The 9,362-nt window shown below is 47.7% G+C and overlaps 1 protein-coding gene across 2 annotated transcripts in view; it reads right to left on the bottom strand.

Moving 5' to 3' along the window:
* The window catches only part of NUP58 (nucleoporin 58), a 353,742-nt gene that overhangs the window by 135,085 nt on the left and 209,295 nt on the right, over positions 1-9,362 (bottom strand). The gene's annotated exons all lie outside the window — the stretch shown is intronic.

The raw sequence follows: 9,362 nt of genomic DNA, 5'->3' as shown, positions 1-9,362 counted from the left end.
GGGGAGGTGGTGTGTCCAGCTTCCTTTTCTTATATGGCACTGCTGTGACATGTCCTGTTTTAGGATTGATGTAAATCCGTTTTTGCGTTGGATCTGGCCGAAAAAGTTCCTCATTGTCCGAAGGTGGCCTTGGCGCCGACTTTTTGGGTTCCGATCTGGGCTTTCTGAGATCGGCAGGTTCTTTGTGGACTTTTCTTGGCACCGAGGATGTTTTAGGTGCTGACGAACCTTTCGGTGCCGAAGAATGTTTCGGTGCCGGTGGAGACGTCGGTGCCGAGTGACGTTTCGGTGCCGATGGAGATTTTGGCCTCGGAGCCTGCTTCGGTGCCGAAGGTATTGTAGGCACAATAATATGAGGTTTGCTCGAGCCCGAGCCACCTGCAGGCTTAGATGTCTTCGGAGCCGGGCCCAGGGGCGGGGCTTCTCAAGACGATTTTGGATCGCGACTGGGCCCAGCTGGCAGAGTCTTGACCAATGTCTTTTTTGGTGGGGTTGGGGTAGGGGAGCTGGTACTCATGGACTGCCCCAGATCGGAATCGTCGGCCTCGGACACGATCTGGAGGTCTTCGGAATCGTCGTCCGGGACACCCTGTGCAAAGATGTCTTCTGGTTCCGGTACCGGTTTTGCCAGGATAGGGCGTCGAGCTCTTCGGTCCCGTATCGTTTTCTTCGAACGGAATGCGGCGCAGGCTGGACAGCTCGATTCGTTGTGGTCTGGTGAGAGGCACAAATTACAGACCTCGTGGTGATCACTGTGGGGGAACTTTGCTCCGCATTGGGGGCATTTTTTAAAGGGTGTGCTTTCCATCAGCCGCGTCCGGATCCGGTCCGATGGTATTTCGACGTCGAATTCTAAATTTTGAGAGTGGTTGTGATTGCTATGAAGTTTTCTGCTGGAGCGGAAAAAAGATCATCCGAACCCAATGGCGGAAAAAAACAATCTGAGGATGGAGTGGATGCCCATGCGCACTGTTGTCCAGAGGAGGAGTCACCTATCTCGTGACCAAAGACTTCTTCCGAAGACGACAACAACAACCTGCAATCATCCGAGCCCAACACCAGATGGCGATCTTATCCTTAGTGTGTGATCTGCAGCTCATATGCCTCGAACATGACTTTAGGAAGGAATTTGGGATTTGTTCGGCGAACAACCTTATTATGATGGATTTGCAGAAAAGGTTCCTGAATAGTTAGTGCTTGTAGTTCACTAACTCGCCGTAGAGAGGTAATGGCCACTAGGAAAGCAACTTTCCATGTTTTGAATTGAAGCTCACTTTTATTTAGAGGCTCAAAGGGAGGAGCCATCAGACGTGTGAGAACGATGTTCAAATTCCACACAGGTGAAGGTGGTACTCTGGGAGGAATTATTCTTTTGAGGCCTTCCATAAAGGCTTTTATAGCTGGTACTCTGAAAAGTGATAGATGCTGTCTATTTTGTAGATATGCCGCTATGGCAGCAAGATGTAGCCTCATAGACGTATAGGCTAAGTTGCATGTTTGATGGTGTAGTAAGTAACCTATGATGTGTTGGATAGACACGTCTAGGGGATTGAGGTTGTTATGGCAATATATCACAAAACATTTCCACTTGGCTGCATAACAGGCTCTAGTGGTGGGACGTCTAGCTTCTTTAATGACGTTCATACAGCCAGGGGGAAGGTTAAGGTAACCGAATTCTAAGACCTCAGGAGCCAGATCGCAAGGTTGAGCTGAGCTGGGTCCGGGTGTCTGATCTCACCATGGTTCTGGGTTAAGAGGCATGGTGAGAGGTGTAATTTTTGGTGTGAAACTACGGACAGTTCCAGCAATGTGGTGTACCACGGTTTTCTGGCCCTAGTTGGAGCAACTAGAATGACAGTCAGTGAATGTTGCTGTAGTTTGCACACCACCAGTGGAATGAGTGGGAGAGGCGGAAATGCGTAGGCAAATCTGCCTGACCAGTTCATCCATATCGCATTGCCTTTGGACAATGGGTGTGGATATCTGGCGGCGAAGCTGGTCTGTGGTTTCCCCCACATTTGAAGTTCCCACTTGTGGATCTGTTGCGTTGGACGACTTAACAGATCTGCAATGGTGTTTAGGGTTCCTGGGACATGTTGGGCTAGGAGAAAAATATTTTGAGGTATAGCCCATCTCCATATGCTCTGTGCTAGCTGGGAGAGCTGCAGAGTGTGTCCCCGCCTTGTTTTTGGATGTAGTACATGGTTGTCATATTGTCCGTGCGGACTAAGACAGCTTTGCCTGATATTTGACTTTGGAAGGCTTTTAAGGCTAGGAATATGGCTAGTACCTCCAGGTAGTTGATGTGGAGTAACTTTTGTTGGGGTGTCCACCTGCCCTGCATGGTGTGATGTAGTAGGTGAGCTCCCCAGCCGGAGAGCGATGCGTCCGTTGTCATGACTATCTGAGGAACTAGCTGTAGGAACGGTCGTCCTTTGGAAAGGTTCTTGGTGTTCCACCACTGCAGAGAGCCATGAGTGCGACCGTCTACTAACACAAGATCTGTTAGCTGACCTTGAGCCTGGTTCCATTGGCGTGCTAAGCACTCTTATAGAGGACGCATCTGGAGTCTTGCAAGAGGTACTATAAATATGCAAGAGGCCATCATCCCTATGAGTTGCATGAACACTCGAGCTGGAAGTGAGTGTTGAGGCTGAAATTTGGTGAAGAGAGCCTGCATGCTTGCTATCCTGGCTTGACTGGGATAGGCTAGCGCTGTTGAGGTGTCTATTGTGGCACAGAGGTATTGTTGTGTGTGGGATGGTTGCAGATGGGACTTGGTGTTGTTTACTGTGAACCCCAGGCGGTGAAGTAGTTGGATAGTAGCATGAGTGTGTTGTACACACTGGTTGTATGAGCTGGCTTTTATGAGCCAGTCGTCGAGATATGGGAAGACATGAATGTGTTGTCTTGTTAAGTGGGCTGCCACTGCCGCTAGGCACTTGGTGAATACCCGTGGTGCTGTTGTGACTCCGAATGGGAGTACTTTGAATTAATAGTGGTGCCCGTCCCCAACAAATCTGATATACTTCCTGTGAGCCGCATGAACGGGAATTTGAAAGCATGCGTCCTTGAGATCTAGGATAGCAAGGAAGTCGCCCTGTGAAAGAAGAGGAAGGACCTGCTGAAGTGTGACCATGTGGAAATGGCCTGAGTGAATGTATAGGTTTAGGGGTCTGAGGTCTAGAATAGGTCTCAGAGAGCCGTCCTTCTTTGGTATGAGAAAATAAAGGGAGTAAACTCCCGTGTTTTGCTGGTGCAGGGGAACGAGTTCTATTGCACCTTTTTGTAGTAGGGAGATTACCTCGTGCTTTAGCAGTGACAAATGTTCGTGTGACATTGGATGCTGTTTGGGTGGTATTTTTGGGGGCGTGGGTAGAGGTAAGTTTGAGACAGTAACCGGATTGAGCTATTTGTTGCACCCACCTGTCTGATGTGATGGTGGTCCAGACAGGAAGGAAATGTTGTAGTCTTCCCCCGAATGGAGTGGAATGGTCTGGGGAAAGTGGAGGGAAGTCATTGGGTAGGGGTGGAGGCAGAGCGGGTGTTGTTGGTTTTGTCTCTGCCTTTGTTATTGTTGTCCCTGTAGCCTCCTCTCTGGAACCTCTGGTGAAGATGGACAGGGTGGGAGCTTTGTAAGAAGTGGATGGGCTATCTGATGAGTAGCCTCTTGGGGTGCTTTTGTAGGATGAGCAACGAAAGGAACGTCTGGGAGCTTGCGACTGCAAGTCTCCCATAGATTTTGCTGAGTCCGTATCCTTTTTCACTTTTTCAAGGGATAGGTCTACGTTAGGGCCAAACAGGTGTTCCTGATCAAATGGTTGGTTGAGGATGTAACCTTGGACTTCAGGTTTAAAACCTGAAATGCGTAACCAGGCATGCCTACGCAAAAGGACACTTGTGTTTATTGCCCTTGAAGTGGGATCTGTTACGTTTAGGGCACAGCGGATGGAGGTGTTGGTGATAACTTTACCCTCTTGTATGAGCTCATTGGCCCTATTTTTGTATCTCTCTGGGAGGTGTTGCATTAGGGACTCAAGTTCATCATAATGTGCCCTATCATACCTAGCTAATAGCGCCTGAGTGTTGGCGATGCACCACATGTTTGCTGCTTGCAACGCTGTGCTTTTGCCAGAGGCGTCCAAGAGTTCAGACTCCTTATCTGGTGGTGGGGCGTCACCTGATGTCTGAGAATTGACCCCGTTTCTAGCATTGGAGACTACGAGAGAGTCTAGTGGTGCGGGGCCCTTAATGCAAGCTGGGTCAGTAGGGGCAGCCTTATACTTTTTCCTTGATCCTGGGGTTAATGACTCGAGACCTAACAGGATCTTTGAAGACTTCTGGGGCATGCTTGATGACCCCTTTAAGCATGGGTAGAATTGAGGTGGACTTTTGTGTGGTATCAAAAGTGTCCATAAGGAAATCCTCCTCCACGGGGTCTGTGTGTAGTTCAACCCGGTGGTAGTGGGCAGCTCTATGGAGGAGCTAGTTAAAGCCCATGGTGTCCTCGGGGAGGGGGGGGGAAGGAAGGGTAGATGTCATCCTGTGGGACGTTAGGGACATCTGGAGTGTTATAGTCATCCCAGGGGTCTGGGGAAGCAGGTGGCTGATCGTCCGTACCCCCCTCCCACCCGTGTCATCAGAGGTGTTATCGTCATCATCATCCACTGGAGTAGGGGATGGTGTAGGAGAGCGGCATGGTGGGGGAAGAGGAGGAGGAAGAGGAGCAGGAGAAGGGATCCCCACTGGAGTAGGGGATGGTGTAGGAGAGCGGCATGGTGGGGGAAGAGGAGGAGGAAGAGGAGCAGGAGAAGGGATCCTTAGAGGAGAGGTGGCAATGTCCCTCTTTTTAGGTGGTGGAGCCGGTGCAGTCGTATCCAGTGGTCTTTTCTTGAAGCTAAGAGTCAAGTGACCAGTTTTAGGATCCTTTATAAGAGTTTTTTGAGTTGGATCTGGTTTAAACAGTTCTTCTGTAGGAGGCAGATCCCTCGGCGCCGACAGTTTTGGTTCCGGAGGTTTTTTCGGCACCGGCTTAGTAGCGGTTCTGTGCTCTTTTGGTTTCGAACCGTGGGTTTTTACAGTCTCTGTGGCCGTTGGAACCTGTTGTTTCTTCGGTTCCGAGGCCTTTTTGGCTCAGGAGCATGCGAGTCCTTTGGAGGTAGATTTTTGCTTGGCTCCGAGTGTTTCGGTGTCGAGGAGCCGGTGCTCGTCTTCGGTGCCGGGTGCTTAGATGTGGAAGCAGCGGTCAGCGTGGATGAGGAGGAGGACGGCTTCTTTATCGGTGCCGGTGAGTGTGTTTCGGCACCAAGGGTAGGCTGACTCGAGCTCGAGTCGCCTGAAGGCTTAGTAGGCTTCTTTGCCGGGCCCGAGGGTGGGGGATGGGAAGCAGTCTCTCGGTGTACACCTGGGCCCAAAGGTGAAGGTGTGACCGAAGCCTTTTTAGATAGTATAGAAGGGGGGTCGGGGTCGACGTCTCTACTTACGACCTGCTGTGCCGGAGTGATGTCCTTGACATCGGAGTCATCTGCTTCGGAGTCGCTGATGAGGCCTTCTTCGACCCGCTCATGCTCTGGCACGTCAACGCCCTCCTGGAAGATGTCGTCGGGGATGGATGCCGACGAGCGGGCCATGGTTCTTCGAGCCAGTTGGTCCCGAATGGTCTTCTTGGAGCGGAAAGAGGCACAAGCTGGTCAGTCTTTGGCCTCGTGCTCCGGTGACAGGCAGAGGTTGCACACCTCATGCAGATCGGTGTGGGGAAACTTCGACCCAGATTGAGGACACTTCTTGAACGGCGTCCTTTCCATGAGCCATAAGATAAGGCCCAGGTAGGCCTGAAGGCCTTCGTCGACGACCGGAATTGAAGACTTCGAAGCTGTTGAGACTCGCGTCGATTGGAAAACGCGATCGAGACAATACCGTCGAAAAATGTGAAGGATTGCGCGTCGAAAGTAGAATCGGTAACGGTTCCGAACTGGAGCGCGATAAACACATCCGAGCACAATGGCGGAAAAAAACAATCTGAGGATGGAGCCGATGCCCATGCACACTAGCATCCTAAGGAGGAGTCACCTATCTCGTGACTTCCAAAGACTTTCCAGGAAAAAAACAAGTGCAAACATCCGGGCCCAACACCAAATGGCGATCTATGCATAGTGTGGAATCTGCAGCTCATATGCCTCGAACCTGGTGTTTTTATGATTTTAATGCTTTCCTCCCATATGAAATCAATTATAGGTATTGCCCTTTCTGACTTTGACTGGTCCTTAAAATCATAACGAAAACAGTCAAACTGTTAGACTAGCACAGGAAGCTGGGGTCAGGAAGCTGCCCTCTCGATCAAAGAGAGAAAACTACCTATGTCTTCCTGTGGTGAGTCTATCGTCAGAGGAGTGGGGGGAGGGGGAGGGGAGATGTGTGGGAATTAAGTAATTGTCCCATTAGTTGGCAGCTGTATGGGTGTATTGAAGTTCTCCCTCCTCCATAATCGGAAGGAGATGGATACTGCCCCAGTGATGGTCAAATTTTAAGCCAGCGTACTTCAAGGCGTAGGAGGAGGTATAGGAAGCAGGTGCCAGAGGTAAAGGTCCAGGAGGAGGTGGAGCGGCTTCTGCAGATTAAGGAAAGCGTGTGTGATAGTCCTGCAACATTGCCTGTAGATCCTGTAAGCTGAACCATGCGTTCATGTATGGAACCCATATATTGCTGAGATTTGCCTGTGTAACGATGATGATGATGATAATCCTGCACATAATATACCTTCTCCTCCTAATCATCCTCCTCTTGATATTAATATGAAGCTCTGACAGGCTAGGCAGCAACAGAGAGCAGTGAAGGATTTTATAGAAAAAGTCTTGTTGACGAGAATGTAAACGGTGGGAAATACGGAGTGAGAAGTAAAGATGAACGCCTCTTTGGTTTTAATAGTGGGGATGTCGACGAGGCTTTTGTCGACACTGGTGGCAGTGAGACTGACACCGAAGATGAAAGGATGATCAGCGACAGAGGTCATCTTCATGGATGTATCTGATACGTTGCTAGTCATCGACGAAGAAATCGGTGCAACGGCGGCTGACGAGGTAATAGCCAACTGATTACTGGTCGTAGGAGAGGTGGCTGTCCTTGGCAATGCAACTGTAGTCAACAGTATTTTCGTAGATGGTGCCAGCGTCTCGGACAATGGGGCTGAAAGAGACAATAGAACTGTCAACGTAGGTGAAGTAATCAGCATCTGATTTGTTTTACGGAGATGAATGTTTCACCAGAGTTTGTCGTCAACGAAGCTTTCATGGCAATTTTTATCGTCATCAATGAGGAATCTGAAGAGGATTTATTTTGGTTTTTAAGTTCCAACAGAGACTGGAATTGGAGGATCAGATTGAACCTCAGTAGGAATTAAAAGTTTTCCTTTCTGTGAGGAGCGTTTAAAAGACTCATGGTGCCTCTTTTGTAAGCCTTCTTATGGCGTTCTAGAGCAGCATGGAAGCTCACACTGTCTTCCACGTCAGAGAGAACATCAGACTTCGTTTTAAGTCTTTGTAGCCATATTAATAATCTCCAGTTTGTCTTCAACCATTTTAGTTGAAAAGGTTCTACCAATTGTGCAGTCCTTAACCTTATGGAGTGGATGCAAGCAACAGATTTAGTCCTTATGAGGGATCTTCAGAATGCAGTCTTTTCTTACTACAAAATCCACATGATCTTAAGAGTCCATTTTTAGAGGATTCCAACATAACTGCAAAAGGTGGAAAAACACCAGGGATGTGACGAAAACTGAGCATACTCCCTCTTACATGACGTGCGTTAGAAAATCTGAGGGAATCAGCCACTCTTTGGGAGTGCTCAATATGGTGCTGGCATCCGATTGTTTATAGCTCAACTTTGGTTCTTTCTATTGCAGTGACTATTCATGGTATTGTAGCCTATGATAACGTGGTATTCCCGCTTGGACGACTGATGATTCAAGCATGTGAATCCAAGAAGGAACCAATACTGGAGAAACTATTTTTCTACAGGAATCACAGGCTGTAAAAATAATTATTTTGGATTTCTCCATAGTGTTGCCTTTTCTCACTGGCAGTAGTCACAGATCTACACCTACAGCCTAAGGAAAGGCTTGAAAAGTGGACTTTTGTTACTTAAAGTGTAAAGCTCTGGAACTCCCTCCTTCCACACAACATGCAGTAAAACTCTAATATGTGAACACCTCTACAGGGGAGACACAGGTACTCTCACCTCATTGGCTGAAGTTTGATGCCTTTAGAATGAAGCGGATGTGCTAAAAAACAGGCACTGTCTGGGCCTTTTCAATCTATCAGCACGTTCTACTGCTACATTAACGTTACTGAGGACCTCCCACATTAACAGCAGGGAAGAATTCAAGCATGTGAATCTATGACAGATCCAATGCTGAAGAATGCTATGTACATTTAAACCAGGATAGCTCCTAGGATTGGGGATAATTTCTAGCAAACTCTGCTTATGTGTTTTTTCCCCAGGGATCCTCTTGTTATCAGATGCAGCTAATCTAGAAGTTGCGTCCAAAACCTCTACAACAATAGATAAGACCATTTTGTGTGCAAAAATCCAGCATTACATTCTAATAATCCAGGATACCTGGAGGGGCGCACAAGGTATATTATGTGCAGATTCACAGGAGGCAAGCATGTTTTATCCCAGCAGTGGATCTGGACTAGTTTGAATCTAGCACTGCTTGAGAGTTTATTTGAAGGCATGTCTTTTCATATCCCTTGTCCACTAGAGGATCAGGACAGACTTGGATAGCCTAAATGAATAACGTGGTGGGAACTATTAACTGAACTGGTCTGGCCGTCAAAACTACTATATGTCTTTTAAACCAATTTTGATTCAGTTTTAAAATATTTTTATTTTACATCTGTATTAAAGGCTAAAGAAATAGAAACTATTTTCTTTGGAGGTTCTTCCAGTCTCACAAGTATTCTGGGATCCCAGGTGTTAGTGCGAAATATCAGCACTCTACATATAAGAATCCCATAAAAGACAAGTGGTGCTTCAGGTATGTAATTCTTCCATCTCTCTGTGGTCTTTTACCAGTAAAATGAAACAGCCATGCTTTTCTTGCCTTAAGTATGCTAAACCATAGACAGACACTGGATGAAGAATGTGATAAGCTCATTTGTTTCCAAATAGGAACACTCTAGTCCAGCAGGATGAAGGTATGAACTATTTCCTATGACTCGATGTAGTAGAATATGGAAATAAGCACCCTAAGGCTGTATAGAAATGCAATGCAAGCATTCAGAACGGAGTTCGTGCAGAGATCGGTTTACTGGTCAGAATGAAAATTATCCCGTCCCTTAAAGACAATGGAATGCCAGTTTTAC

The sequence above is a fragment of the Triturus cristatus genome, chromosome 8 (genome assembly GCF_964204655.1).
Source record: "Triturus cristatus chromosome 8, aTriCri1.1, whole genome shotgun sequence".
In the NCBI taxonomy this organism is placed as follows: Eukaryota; Metazoa; Chordata; class Amphibia; order Caudata; family Salamandridae; genus Triturus; species Triturus cristatus.
The sequence above is the reverse complement of the archived record's forward strand: the minus strand, read 5'-3'. Positions and strand labels throughout refer to the sequence as shown.